The 16299-nt window shown below is 36.8% G+C and overlaps 1 protein-coding gene across 3 annotated transcripts in view; it reads right to left on the bottom strand.

The window, feature by feature from the left end:
* PRR16 (proline rich 16) overlaps nucleotides 1–16299 on the bottom strand; it is a 120815-nt gene that overhangs the window by 32930 nt on the left and 71586 nt on the right. Inside the window, exons 2-3 of one of the 3 annotated variants that reach the window (XM_040540953.1) lie at nucleotides 15525–15595; nucleotides 13550–13595 (exon numbers count right to left, since the gene is read on the bottom strand). The exons of 1 other annotated variant lie outside the window; for it this stretch is intronic. The gene's annotated coding sequence lies outside the window, so the exon portion shown is untranslated. Of the gene's footprint in view, nucleotides 1–13532; nucleotides 13596–15524; nucleotides 15596–16299 lie in introns of all 3 variants that reach the window. One more of the 3 variants, XM_040540952.1, reaches the window with a different exon arrangement.

The raw sequence follows: 16299 nt of genomic DNA on the forward strand, positions 1-16299 counted from the left end.
ACTAAACTATTCACATTTCACATCAATAACTTATTGAGTACTTAAAAATATCTTGCTAATATACTGTTTCATGTTCTATAATTTACAGTAAAAATTATTTGTATGATAAGTTGGCGTATTATTGGAATTTCAAAGTACAGTTTTGTACAGTCATGGTCAATGTACTTCTAACAGCATAGCGATATCCATCTGTTCTTTTTGCATTTACAAAAAATTCTTGAGTACAGACATATATCTTTTCTTTCAAGAATACAGAAATTGCTAGATGCAGTCAGCATTGGAAATTTTCAACCAGTTAGTGTTGATCAGCTTTTCAGCAGTTACAATCTTAAGGTGCTGACATAAAAAAAAAAAAAAAAAAAAAGCATAATAATATTTTCCTTACATTTTGAATAGGAATGCGTGCAAGTCACGGGCAGCTCTTCCGTTTGTGAGCATGTGATTTTTCAAAAAGAAAAAAAAAAATTTCTGCAACTTATTTCATTATCTGCATGTCTCTTGATTTAATACATTTAATATTTGTGGTAAAACAACATATTAGTGTTAATGGTTCAAATAATATACTATATTTAATAGATTAGCTTTGATATGTCCCCTGAGAGTTAGTCCGAATTTCTTTTTCCTGACTGTCAAACACATTTTATAACGTCTCTATCCATTTGTATTCCCAGAAAAAAATATATATATGAAACACAACATAGGTTTTTCAGACAAATTCTATTAATACAGCTTCACAGGATGCTGGTATGCAGCACAAAATTGGGTAATTTCAGTAAGAAGCACGATGCAGCAAGACAACAATTTCTGTGTTCAAAAAAAAAAAAAACAAAAAACGCATATAAAACTCAAGCAAATACTGCTACATTAAATGGATGTGAATGGGGTAGGAGTCAAAATTCTGAGCTTTTAATTTGATATTCTTCTCTTATACTTTCCACCAGAAACATGTTCTATCCTTTCTCTATTTACTCTGAGGCTATCATAAAGCTCTCATTCTCCCAGGCCAATGTGATTCCCCAGTTCAGCATCTTCTCTCCTGAAAAGCACATGCTTCATTTGCAGCTGAAATAAGCCAAAATGTGAAATGCAAAGCTTTCAAGGTAATTAGGCTTCCAAACCTCATTGGACTGTCATGGCAACTGGAATATTATCCCATTTCAACCTTTGAAAGCCTCCCCTGGAAGATGCTGATTTACAGGGAGAAAGTTCCTAACTGCTTTAACACATTCATGTTTTGGCAGTTCGGATTTATCATTTTCTCACATTTCCAATTTAATGATACTGAGACACTGAAGGAAAAGGCTTATGTCATGATCATTTAAAATCTGTAGGCTAGACTCCTAAAAATTCATTTCAGGGTTATTAAATAATCTGGTATTACTACTTAATTCTTTTCTACCTTTAACCCTACAGTTACTGTTTTGGAGAACTCTCACAGTTAATCGTACCACCCAGAGCCATCATACGCAATTATACCTAAGTTTAAATTACATTTTAGGATCTTTAAGAAACCTGTCACACACTCTCTCAGATCTCGCATCATTTAGATAGCTTTATTTTTATTAAATAACCGGTTTCCAAAGTTTTGTAACTACATTTTGTCACATTTTCCATAAACTTTGGATAATTAAAAATAGAAAGAAAGATAACAAAGAGAGCACACAAGAATTCCTGAGGAAGGCTTAGAACTACCAGTCTTTAATTTCAAAGACAAAATTTAGTCTGAGAGCAAGACTAGCAAGGCTTTTTATTACCTGAACTTAGACAAGGAAACATTAAATGCTATTAGTGTCTGCTTTCCCTGAAATAAATTGCATTTTTATAGCCAGCATCTCAGAAACCTAAAAATTATTTATTTAATCATGTCGAAGATGTCAGCTACAGTGCTACTAGGTTTTGCTGTTTTTTTTTTTAATGTTCTCCAACATTGTTCCCATATTAATATTTTAAGAAAATGTTTATGAAAAAAATAAAACCCTTTAAAGTAAATATATTGCATTCTGATTCTGTTTCCCGCTTTTATTGAAGAAAACTGTGAGTCACAACAACTTAGCAGTGGTGTCTCAAAAACAGTAATTTATAACAAAGGGAGTAGGAAACCTGTGATGAATCACCTGCAAGATCTTCAGAATTCATCCCATTGGTGCAGGAAAGGGTCAAGAGACTTTACGCTCCACCCCTAGAAGATCTACAGCAAACAATGTTCCTGCATTTCATTAAAGACATTTTTCTCTACCTTACATTCTTCAAACTCATGCGCAATGTCTTTTTCTCATATAAAGGAATCCATAGATTTGAAAGACAATTTCATAATTATCTTTCTGTCTAATCATCTAATTTGTCTGGGGAGACAAACTAAGAGTCAATTCACGTAACATCAGCTAACCTGAATAATATGGACACATCAAAACTTAGGGTTCTGGGTTAGACTTTTTCAGATATGAGAGGTGTAAATTTTATTTTTAAGTGTTACCAACTGTCTTGTGCAAGTATGCCTGCCCCATTTACAGCTGGGCTAAAATGTGACTCCTTTAGTGCAGTCTGGTTAGCTGTTTCTCATCTGCAGACAAAGAAAAAACACGTGGCACTATCTGCCTTTTTCCCCTACCCCATGCATTTAAGCTTTTTTCCTATAATATGTTAGTGGGTCCACTATTACAATGCGAGTTCAGTTTTAAAGTACTGTTGGATGAAAAGTTGTTTTATTATAGTTCAGCTCCTCCCAATTCAGACATGCCCTATTTCAGTGAAAGCACAATTTCCTTAAAAGGCTTTCAGAGAATGGTAATTTTAACATTATGCTTTATCTGCTGTAGGACACTATCCTTAAATGGCTATATTCATTTGAGAAAGAAAATTCTGTTCTTCTTAACATAAGAAAAGCAAGGAACCAAACAAAGGCAAGGCAGAGATACCATGGGAGAAAAACAATTCAGAAATTCTGTATGGTGAGGATGGTCAAATGAGATTCAAGTTTCATCCCATGTAGAAACTCTGGTTATGATTGACAGATGAAAACAACAACAACAACAACAACAACAAACACATTCTGGGAGTTTATAATCAGCATGAAGAAAATAAATGAAATATATTTTTTATAAACTAAAATCATTAATAAACAATTTTAATAGTACAGATGCATACAAAAAAAAAAAAAAAAAAAGAAAAAAAAAGGAAACTATTCTATTAAGTACTGCTTTTGTTCCTGTGATACCACTATCTGCTGTAAAGTTCAGGGACCCTTTTCCAATCCCCTAACATGGATTACACCAAAATATATTGGTATACAAAGTTACTAGACTGAAGTTATACCAAACTAACTTAGTGTAAGAAGCATACAAAATTGCTCAGCTACCCAGTACAAATTTTCTGCTCAGTCCTCTGCCACCTCTAATCTCTTCTTTACTAGACCTGGTTCTCCATTTCTCCCTCCCCACAGAGGCATAACAGCATCTATGCAGTTCAGTATATAATGAGAAATTAAGTTTACAATTACATAAGACATGCTTAAGATTACTTACACTAGGGACCTTGTAATTTAATTTTGCTCTAACATACTTATGAAAAGACTGCAGCTGAAAATATGTAACAAAAATAACATAAGGAAGATTAAGATACTGAAAGTCTCCATGAATGAAGACATACGCATAAACTCATCATCACTACTTTTAGTCCCTCCAGGGCGTTAAAAAGATAGGTTTAGGATTAGTAAATGTAGGGCTAGTAAGAGTATAACACTTGAGGGTTTGCTTACGCTTGCAAGGCTTTTTCTGTGCCATCTACACAGAGTACAAGACTTGCTGCAGGACAAAACTCTCCTCAGAATCCCAGAAATACCAATCACACTGTCAGCTGTACAATATGGCAGGAAATGTCTGCTCTGGATCCATTTTCTCTAAAGCAGAGTGCCTGTAATGATCATACTCACTTGAACTCATTAGCAGTTTCAGAAAAACTAGAGTTAAAACAAAGAAATTCTACCAAGTCATAAACTTAAACTTGCATTATAAGAATAGAAACAGGCTGGCAAACAGAATAATACATAAACGCACTCTTCATCTGTGTTTTATAGCATTAAGACTTCCAACTTCCTCATATCTAAGGTGCAGCAGAAATGGACTAGTCACCAGGTGTATAATTTGGTCTGCGTAACTACCAGCCTTTTTCCAGTCTTGTCTTAATGCTAGCTTGAAAGCTAATGACTTACTCACCACTCTGCTGTCCTGCCTTCAAGCACTTCTAGTCTCTCTGTGTTCAGTTTCCTATCCTTTTTTTTTTCTGTTTTTATCTCGGTGCCCCGCTTTTTTGCCAATATTAATAAGGCTTTTTTAGATCTACTTCTTTTCATATCAAATGTGTTTTTCCTCTTCCTGTTTAATAAAAAAAATGTAACTTTGATGATGCACATCTGCTGTGTCTAGTGTCTTTGATGTTGAGTTGCATGCTGGAAATGGCAGAGAGATTTTGTGAGACTTTTATTACCCGACCTCTATCAGCTTTTTCAGTTTCTTCACAGTTGGCTTTCATATTAATTCAGATCTCCTGACAGCTAAGAATTCTTTAAGACTGTTATATAACAAATTACTCATCATATGAAATATGCATTGCATATGCTTTGTATTGTTGCCCTGTAGCCTTGTGACTACAGTATCACCATTGCTAGTCATTGATTTCATACTGATTCTGAAAGGCCTCCGGACTTGTCAAGGTTTGCGTGAGTATGTCTTGGCTTGAGTGGAGATACATTTTAGCTGTTTTGGCTGTAAAAGCAATTTGTTTTCTATGCCTAGATGTGTACCACCTATTATGTTTTACTAATAATAACCTTTGCATAACAATGTGGTATAACCATGGTTTTTATATAGCTAGTAATAACAAGCTACATATAATTAAATATTTATGACACTGGCATAATGATGTAATGTATAAGGACAAGAAAAAAAAAAGGGGGCAAAAAAAAGCACTGTGTTAACAACAGCAGCCTCGAGAGTATGGGCACTGAATGATTACGAGAGGGGGCACAGGATGACAGTGGAGATCTCATGGCCATAAGCAGCTCCCCAGGCATCAGTTAAAGACATTGCAAACGTTGGAACTGGGTAAAACATTTTTGAGGAACAACAATGGGAACAAAGATCAGCTAACCAGCATACATAAAATCCACCACAGACAGCAAATTCAGATGTAAAGTGAAGTTACATACCACTGAAAATGAGCCTGCTGTAAAGTGTACATGAAGCTCCCCTAAGACCTCAGAGTGAGGGAGAAGATACCATCGATACCACACTTCCCTTGGCAAAAAGGAGGAAGAAACCTGCACCCCTCATGGCACAGGATGAGGGTGTTGGCAGTTTGCTGCACCTGCACAACCCACCAAAACTGAAGGCAATGACCTGAGGGACCACACAACCCTCAGTGGTGGAAGGATGAGCACCAACAAAAGGAGGAGGCAGGAAGAAGGGTGTACATAAGCATTTTAACAGCATTGTAGATTGTGCTGGTCTGCTTCAGAGCACAACATTATTTCTCCAACTGCACAGCAGACTCATTTTTCCTGATGGGCTAACTGCAAAAATAACTGTTTTTGAAGAATTTGTGTGAAGTCATTACCTTGGTATCAAGTTCCAAAATCTTTACACTAGGAAAGAATTTGGTACTGTTTCTGAAAGATGGAAATTATCTACAATTCAGCTTCTCAGTTGCAAAGGTTAGAGCAGACACAGTACAGATCTTAGCCAATTTTGCTAAAACTCTCCCCAAATCGTTGCATTCTGTGGGAAAAAAAAAAAAGAGGGCCTTGCGGAAAATGTATTATGAGGCTGTCAATCACAGTAGTAAATGCTAGCTTGCCAATACCAAGTTTAAGCTTATCTTCTTTAAAAGGTTTTCACTAATCATCTGACAGCTGAACAACTGAGGACAAGGTCCTTTGACAGCTAAGAGCAACCCTGCAGTTGCAATCTAAACACAACTCTGATCCCTGGGAAAGGAAAAGATTACACATAAGTGCATGGTCTGGCATACTGTCACCAGTACATTTTCCTATTCAAAATATGTGTAATTGATGGCGTATCAAATACTTGCTGGAAAAGGCATCAAGACAGTTGATGCCTTAAACATAAACATTACGCACAGAAGACTTAGCCAGTGTGATTACCACCCAGCCATACTCTATACAGTCCTACCAAATGAGTACTGCCAGGATTTTGATCAGCAGTTCAGTCATAGACGAGATAATGGAAACAGCCATCTCAAGGAACTAGATGAGGACACACACCCTCTAACTGATGGCTCTAAAGCTCTCTGCAAACAGAGCAAAATGCAACTGAAGGCGGGTCTTGCTCTCTCACCATACAAATCTGGTAGAGATTAGACCTTTTGAACACTGGTTTCCAGTTGTACTTTTTAGAGGTGTCTAAAAGGTGGTCAAGAGTTTGCAGGTAATGCCTACCTATGTACAAAACAAGCAAACGTACCTTCAGCATACTACTGTGGGGGGTCTAAGCCAGCTTTGCCTTTAAGAAGGAGGGAATAGTCCTAGTGAAAAGGCTGGAAGTATCCTCAAGAGAGTTAAAATAGGTCACTTTTCTCCCTACGTACATCTTGGCTATAATTCAGGGCGGGCTCCTGCAGCTTGGAACATGCTGTCTGTGAACATGGGACAGCATGACCACTGCCAGCTGTGCAACTGGGCACATGCTATACTGGGTGGGGGCTAAAATACGGTGTAATAAGCATTATTCTTCATCAGCACACCTGCCGGAGACCAGGAAAATGTTTTCCAGTGTGCGCAGGAAAGCATGTTACAATGAAGAAACACAGGGGTGAGACAGAACTGGCAGCTTGTCACTGACAGCAGAACAACCTGTTCAGGTGAAATTCCAGAATTTATGTGGGCAGAAATACTGTTACAAAATAATTTTCACCAGCATCAGGGAGAACTGATGCTAAACGCTTTTATTATTGTTCATTAAGGGGCTGGACAAAACTGCACTTAAGATTAAGGAAGATGAAAAATCCCATCTCTCCTTCAGGGTATTCTTCCCCGCAGTTATTGCTGCAGCTCACATGGATGTACCCAATCCAGCTTTAAAGTAAAGTTGCTAACAAGGTCTCCATGGTAACATGCAGCTTAGCCTAGTCTTTGCTAACCATCTCCCTTGTTAATAAATGAGTTATGTAAAACTTGGGTGGGTTTTGCACCTGCACTGCTCTCTGTGCTGGTATGACTATGTTGCTTTGTAGAGTACAAACTAAAGACAGTGCAAGCCCGTAAGCTTTTTAGACATTTACTAGAATAAAACCAAGAGAATTTAGATAATATCACATTTTAAACTATAATGAAACAATTCACCAATGTCTTTTTGCAAAATTTTTTTTTTTTTTTTTTTTTTTTTGATAATGCCGTGCAGCTCTGCTGTCCTGTGAAACTGGTGAGGCAGGAGATTCAAGCTATGGGAGATAATTAAATCTTACCCCTATGTGTTTTCCCTCTGCATGCAGATTATATCAGAAACCAATCTGAAACTGGTGTATTCAAGTTATTCAAATTGCCATTTCTAGCTAAAACTTCTCTCCTCTCTATTATAAATGCAGTAACCAGATGCTGCAGATGACTCAAAGCTCACTTGCTATCAAACCACACAGTTCTCTACTGCAACTCCTACAGCTTGGGCATTTACAAGGTCTTCCAAACTCCCTTTTACACTCCAAGATCCCATACAACAGAAACCATTGGCTGTCCCCAGTGCAGAGCTTCAGCTTCATTTGGAGAATAAGGTCACATTAGAAGCAAGAAAATACAATGCTTCACTCTCCTGGAGCTGTGCCGCACTTGAAGCAAGTATTTTCCCAGCTGCAGACATGCCATAACTGTGGTTCCTCTCCCACTTTGTCATCTGCTTAACACACATGCCTCTCACATAAGCCACTGCATCAGTCTCCTGTAGAAGTTAGAAAAGTGTAAATGATAATCATCCAAGTGTGTTACTCATACATTGTGTTTTCTGGTATTTTGTATAGGCAAAGGCTCCCTAATATAAAAGAATTATTTATTTTGTATGCAACAAGCTGCTTAATGTAAATTCCAAAATCACTTTAAAATATAGCATTTCCCGAGTAAGAATTGTAAAAGTTACACTGGAAACATCACTGGAAAAATACTGGTTTGGTCTCTTTTGGAAGATTGTACGTGCTGCAGATGCAGAGAAACCTCTCCTGCTTTAAGGACGGTACTTAACTGGATTACTAGGAGGTCACATAAAGCAGATAAAATTTTCTAAGGAGATGCTACTTGTTTTTCTTTTTCTTTTGTAGTGGTATATTCCTTGTCTTCTTGTCTAGCAAAACAACCATTTTTTTTCAAGCCACCATGAGATTAATCACCATGAGACTAATTAAGATTTCCAAATGTTCTAAGGAAATTTTAGCTGAGCATTATTACCATTCATACCTTTTTTCAATTGTGGCTAATTTTTTGCTCTTTTTTAAGGTAAAACAATGGAGACACAGTGAAAGAACTCAATTAGAATTGGAAGCAATGGTTATAACCAGAAATTATCAATTAGCTGGTCTTTATGAAATCATTAATCTTAAACTATTTTTGAAATTTCAAGTTTCACCTTTACATGGAAAACTATGTTACAGAAATTACTTTTTTCATACATGACAAGCTGTACTGCACCATAAATAAATACAACTTAAGAATTCAGAAGAGTATCTTTAAAGGAAATTTGGAGAATAAAGATGAGGAAAAAAACAATGTTCAAATTGAAGTGTCTGCCTAGCTGCACCTATTTATTTTTTTATTTTTTTTTTCCCCCATAGGAATTGTTTTATATGATAAACAGTACTCATGATTTAACCTGCAAGATTTGTTGTCAATGGTAGTGCTTTGTTTCAGAGCTGAATGGAATCTGGAATTTCCCCATTTTTAAAAATTAAACAAATTTGTGAAAAAGCTTTCAGTCCATGTCAGAAAAATAAATAAATAAATAAATAAAAATAAAAACACCCTACAATTTCTTCTAGTTGCTTGGAAATTAATTTATGTATTTTTTGTAAGGCTATCAGGACATTTTATTTCCACGATTCAAATGTGAGACAGTAAAGGCTCAAAGCTGTAAACTGGAGACAGACCTCGTAACTACTTGGCTGAAAGCCTAGAAAGTCTTCAGCTTAATCGTAGGCTTTCTGGTTAGACTGTAACAGTCCACAGATCATGAATGCAAATCGTGCTACAGCAGAGGTTATCATACAGGTCTTACTCAGGTACCACCACCAAAAGCAAGTTTATAAACGCGCTGGTGCCACATTCCATTTTGTGTTAAAATAACTTGTGAAGCATTATACATCAATTTGGATACAAGCATACTGGCTACACACACAAAAACTGTTTTCCTCCAGCAAAACGAACAGTCTATTTCTATGGTTACATATTCATTTCAAGGGTGAAACAGTCATATATAAACTAAGTATTTTAACAATCAACTGACTCATTACTTTAGAAGATCAATTAGCCATAAAACATCAGCCTTGAGTTCATAAACTGTAACTGAATATGCATGTAATATGCAGTTGCATTTACAGATTCTCTGTGGACGTGAGGTCCCCGAGGTGTTTTGTCTGGCCTCTGATTTATTTTTCTTTATCTTTTTTTTCCTTTTTTTGGAGGGGGAATGGGGAGGATAGGGGAATAGGTTTGCATCCTTGACACAAAGAAAAGCAATTTCACCTTCAAAAAGTTATCACTATGAACTGAAGTGACAAAATAAAGAATATAACATCTGGCTTGGCAAGTAGTAGTTACTGCCAAAAAATGGTGGACAGCCATATATAACACACAATTTATTTCTGCTGAGAAAAGTCTGACCCCAATGTCTTGCCTCTCATGAATTATAACTTAATCTCTCTTGACTAGAAATAAATAATATAGCAACATACAGCTGTCTACTCCACTTTGCTGTATTTTCTCTTGTTCTGCTTCTGTAAGGCTGCCACTGCAAACACGCCATTAGCAACAAACAATATGCAGCACACAGGAAGCTGAGGAACATGAAAGAACAAAGAACTGTATTTCCTAGAAGGAATATGTGAATCCCACCTCACTGTAGGTTCTATTTGCTGAGTTGGCTGAAGCTTACAGTATGCTCAGGACCATGTTTTCTAGCACACTAGAAACTTGCTACCTAGGTAACTTAGGTGACCAGACAGCAATAGGTGAGATTATTGTCATCACTGGAAACCGATACAGAAGGACAAGGCACATTCAAGAAGGGAAAGAGAATCAAGAAGGAAAAGCAACAAGGCACCATCTTATACTACCCACATCTCTGGTCTGAAGAGAAGAAACAGAGCATTATCCTAGCAGCAACTTGCAGTCCGTCAAGCATGGGGCAATGATCATATCAAAGGCTTTTTTTGAGCCACAGATAGAACCACGTTAACTGTGGGTCTTGGTTCTAAATGACATCTTTTCAAAAAGAATATGGCAATGTTTCTGCAGCATCTTCCTAGAAATTTTTAAACAAAAGACATTAAAAAAAAAAAAAAAGCTACACACGTTTTGCTAGATTTAATACAGAATGAAAGGGAGGAGCTGGTCAAAATGTAAAAGGCTACTCACACAATACAGAACAGGTTATTCTTTGGAACAGAAATAACCTGATCTGAGAAGCCTCACTGAACTTTGAAACCAGTTCTGGTAAAGCAGGAAGTTAGACTCAGTGACCTCCACAGGCCTTTCAGACCTTTTTTCTTTTTTTTTTTTCTCTTTTTTTTCCCTCCTAGGGAAAACACATGAAGACAATCATCTTCAGCAAATGAATCAATAAACAAGATCTAATGGGAGGAATGGATTAAAGGAAAAAATCTTTATTTCTTAAATAATATAAAAGGTCCAAGCTCAATCTATCCCAATGCAAGGAAACAAATCATAAAGGAAGATCAAATGGAGAAGAACATGATTCCTTTATTCAGGTGAAACTCAAAAAGAAATTATTAAAAACTGAACAATGGTTCAAATGATTACAAGTATGTATGAAAACAACAGCAAAGAGTAGATAGGATACAGTAATTAGTCCAAAGGAAATATTCTTAAGAACACTAGCATATAGAAGTCAAGAAAATACTGGATCTATTAGTCAACAGAAAAAAAAAAAAAAAAAAAAAAAAAAAAAAAAAGAAACCCTGAGAAGGCTAACATGCTTCATTTTTAATAAATAAATGTTGTTAAACTATTAAAACATATGAAGGTTAAGAATCCACTTTAGATTAGCTACAGAGTCTGGAATCTTCTTAGCTAAGGTAGAGGTCTTTGAGTTGCCTGAGCCTGATGGAAAAATCTCTCTAGAACATTTAAGGAATTGCCTGCCCTATGACCAAGACTTTTAATAACTCTTTTTTAATAACTGTTTTGAAACCCTGTGGTGCATGGGAAAGATCCAAGATGACTAGGACAGGACAAACGGAACACCTACCTTTAAAAATTTACAGAATAGCAAGAATTGCCGGAAAACACTCAATTCCTAACAAAAATACTGGAAAAACAGTCAAGCCAACTGCTTGTGAACACAGAGAAAACAGCAGGGAGATGAGAAATAGCCAGCGGTGACTTGTCAGGAACAAATCACGTCAAAATAAATCTAATTTGCTTCTGTGACAGGGCATCAGGTATAATGGATGAGCAAGACACAAGGATGCAATAAGTCTTGGCTTTTTCCCACATACGTCATGCATGCAGAAGATACAACTAAGTTTTATTACACTTTTTTTCTCACATTTGCTTATTTGGGACTAAACTAGTAAAGGAACTCAAAAGCAAACTTTCCATTAATCAAGGCAGAGGGGAACTAGGATACCTCAGAAAAAGTCCATATAAAATCTACTGCATGTCACTGCCACGTGTCACAACAGACCCACTGGTATGTTTATTCAGACCCACTGGATACTGACCTTGTAAGCTCCTGAGTTAAGCCCATGCTGTTCTCTACACCTTTCTAGGAAGTCTTCAGTGCAGGCCTCCCATTTCAGAGGCTGGAGGCTGAAGTAACACATTCAGGATGCCAAGGAGGCTTCTCTATGCCAGAAATACCTCCCAGTCCTAGCATCTTATAAAACCACTCCCTGTCACTCCTGCTGCCCCTCAGGCTGAGGTGTAGGACAAGAGTATCACACAGACCAAGGAAAGAAGAAAATGTTACAACCTCCTGCCACTCCCAAAGCATGCTGCTGAAGGAAGCTTGCCTGCAGATACTTACAGACTCCACACCACTTCGTACAGGGATACTACTATACCAGCCAGCGAAACTCACAGTAAAACACCGTCAAAATATCATGTGGAAATGGGTTTCTGTCAAACTGGAAAAATTGACCAAGTGACTGTGCAGGTTATTTCTCTTGGGTCTGCTGCCACTCAGCATTTTCACTAATGACTTGCATTAAGAAAGTGAGTATATCCTTTTTAAATCTGCAGACAGTGGCAACTTGGGAAGACCTAAGTTATTTTGTAGGATAGGATTAGAATTCAAAATAATCACAACAAGCTTGAGAAGTGATCTGAAATAGCTAGGATGTGAGCCAGCTGTGTGCTGCCTTTAGATAAGACTACAATCAGCTGGACAAATACAAGACAGGGAAGAAACAGCTAAATCTGAGGAAAAGATCTGGCATCCACAGTAAATATAGGAGTCATCAAAGCAGGTTTCTACAAAAAGAAAACAAATCAAGATATCAGAAAGAGGTTACATCAAAAAATGTCTCCACTAACAATGTAAAAGATTTCTCATCAAAGCCACAGCAACTCCATGGATTCCACTTTTTTAATATTCTTTCCCAGTTTCTAATGCTAGCCTATAAAATGCCTATAAACAGCTAGCTGCCATCAGATCCTGAAGAAATGCAGCTCCACATTCATAGGACTTTCTCCTTTCCTTCTTTCCTTTTCCCAAAAATTGCTTTAAGCAATTACAATACATTGAAATGGACAGGAGATTTAGTGAAAGAATAAATACTTTTATTAGTATTTCATGACAGGAGATTTAGTGAAAGAATAAATACTTTTACTACTATTTCATGGAAGATGTCTTTGGACTGTATTGGTAAATAATATAAATATATTTACCTCTTTAAATTTCTATTTCCATAATACAATATAGAAGATAAAACTGGTAATCTCTAGATATTTACAGAAACATTAACCTCAGTTACCTCACTGCCGAGTTTTAGAAGAAACAAGTTTTCATCAATGCTTGAAGATATTAGGAGCATTAAGTAAAGGATATTTTCACCTATAGAGATGCTGTATCGGAGAAAGATTTTTTTCTTTGTATATTCAATATTTATGCTATGTAATAAGTCATACTAAAATAGTTCCCTTGGGTACAGTGATAGTCTCAGTCTTTTGCAGATATTACTCTATCCTGGTGGTCAAATTAAAGAATTAAGGTAATTTTTGTATTAATCCTTGGAAAGCCTCACTTCCTTGTGGACACTTGAATACTGTTACAAATTTTAAGCCAAGAAAAAATACTAACATGTTATCTTATCCAACCTGGTTATACGCAGATTTTCATTGTTCCAGGTCTCTGCAAGATTCACTGAAAAAAAAATAATTTCAAAACAATCCGTGAGTTTCTCTTGGCTGAACTCAGAGACTACAGCAGATGGAGCAGCAGAAGTGAAGCAGGGCAGACAAAAAGAGCTAACTTAGGCAGTGACAAGATGTACAGGATCACAGCAAGGACAGCTGAAAAGAGTTTGCAAAGAAAAGACTGAGGAGTGTTGCATGGCCTGAAAACAAAACCTCTTTTTTATTTGGCTGCTGTTGTTTTAATTTGAAGCAGAGGACAGGAGCCTCCCTTCGAGCATGGGAGTACCATGGGCTGCTGTGCTGCTAACTTACACCCACATGTCAAAAACCCCTGCGTGACTCATACTACGACCAGTTCAGTCAGTGGGTTAGCAGACATAACTAAGTAATTTTTGCTACTGAGTAGCCTCAACCAGCGCAGAATCACTGTGCTTCATCCAGCGCTCCCATAAATACAGAGAAGCAAGGGATTTGATGCCAGAGCTGATTTTTATATAAACCAGCAGCACGACTGCTGTAGATTCTTCCTTCTAGAAAGCAAAGTGAGCTCAGGGGCCACACCTGAAACTCAGCTTTCTGTTCTCGATGCTGGTTTTGTGTCAGCGTGTTACTTACTAATTCTGTAGGAAACAGGGCAAAAAGCTACTAGTTCTCTCCACCCATGTCCCAGATCCAGAACAGGAAAGGAGATAAGCCAGCATTTTGTACATAAGAAATGAATTTACTTTGGCATTTGTATCAGCTATAATTTTATTTGAACAAAATAAGTGAATGGATGGAAAGGCACAGTTCTGTATCAGCGTCTCACAAAGAGAATACTATTTCCTTGCACGCCTGTAAACATAACCTCTGCAATGACATAAGCAGAATATTACATTTTCAAAGCAGGAAAAAAAAATAAAAAAATAAAAAATCCCTAAAAAAGAAATCTGGATAACTTCTGAGGTTGTTAGAATAAGAATTATTCACAGAAGAGAGACACAGCCACTAGACTTCAAAACAAGTCATGCTAGCATTTAAAAGATTGCTATATGATTAGTTTTTCTAACACTGGTGCAATCAATAATGCTATCTTCAAATTATTCTGTTTACTGTGAACCGCTATTTTTCATGATTTGTTACTTTTTTTTTTTTTTTTTTAATTAACAAGACGTCAAGAACAGTGGAAAATGAGGTCTCGTCCTATCATGGCCTGCTGTCAGTCCCCAACATTTTGCTATATAAATCTGCTAGAAAAAATAAATATAAATATATATACATATATGTATCAGAGAAAAAAAAAATGAAAGAAATGCAGCTTGGCAAGGGTCAAAATAATGCATCTACTTGAGATACATACTTCTGGTGTGGCTGTTTGTGTAATACGTAAAAGGATTTAAGAATATCTACAGCTAGCAATAGTTTTAACTGCAACAATGAAGGAAAAGTTTGTTATTCCATCTTAGGAGAGGAAACAAGGCACTCCTGACATAGCAGTAAAATTTCAAAACTGGAATGAGTGTCAGAATAGGACCTGATTCAGAAGAGTCTCTCTTGCATTTCATTACCCCTGAAAGGTGCATGACTGACAAGTCCAGAAACAATATTGTCTTTCTGCCCAATGCAAGATTGACACCAACAGAAGATGTGCCCTATAAATTTCACCATCAATGTACTTCACTTCTTACCTATGGAGAGGCCAATTCAGATTTTAATCTGAAATTCTTTGTTTTCTTAATTAAAACTGCCAAAACAGGAACAAATTCTATCCTCCAAGAAAGGACTGAAAGCTCAGATTTCTGCTCACAGGAGATGAAACAAAAATCATCAAGCTGTTTCATTAAAGCAACAGATAACAATTTCCAATCAGGACTGATCTAGTAGTCATCCAAACTACCAATACTTTATGCTGAATGATGAGTCACTAAACTTAGTAACATTGCAGTCTCTATCTTACCATCGTTTTTATGCTTTGCTGCTGCAGTTTTCTTTTTTATAATTCTCCTTCTGATGAGTCCTTCATACTCCCTAGTGCAGTAACAGCAAAAAAAAAGAGATCAGAATATTTGAAAACAGTTTTTCATCTTTCTGCAAGATGTCCCTGCAAAGACAACTGGAATGAACATGTTCTCCATACATCAAAGAAGAGGAGAGAGAAACCAGTTTAAATTGCAGTAAAGAAGACTCCATTAAACAGTAAAGACAACAAAACATGGTACTGGATCAACTGGGAATTTTGTGTAATCAAAATCATTTGATATCTTCACAGAAGACATGATTTTTATCCAGCCTTGGAGCACAGATATGATAAAAGAACATATATTAATTTCCCTGTTGATTTTAGGAAATGAAAGCTGAAATATTTAATTACTTGAGCAGAATATAACTGAGAAAATAATTTAGGGTAGCAAAAGGTTGTTTGTTTGTTTTTCTGTTTTTTGTTGTTGATGTAAAAAGAGTTTTCCTGGTTTTGGCTGGAATAGAGTTAATTTTCTTCCTAGTAGCTGGTATGGTGCTGTGTTTTAGATTTAGGATGAGAACAGTGCTGATAACACACCGATGCTTCAGCTGTTGCAGAGTAGTGCTCACACAGGGCCAAGACCTTTCCAGTTCCTTGTGCTGCCCTGCCAGTGAGGAGGCTAGGGGTGCATCAAGAGCTGGGAGGGGATACAGCCAGGACAGCTGGCCAAATGGACCAGAGGGAAGTCCTGTACCATGTGGTGTCATGGTCA

This window comes from Cygnus olor, chromosome Z (genome assembly GCF_009769625.2).
Source record: "Cygnus olor isolate bCygOlo1 chromosome Z, bCygOlo1.pri.v2, whole genome shotgun sequence".
In the NCBI taxonomy this organism is placed as follows: domain Eukaryota; kingdom Metazoa; phylum Chordata; class Aves; order Anseriformes; family Anatidae; genus Cygnus; species Cygnus olor.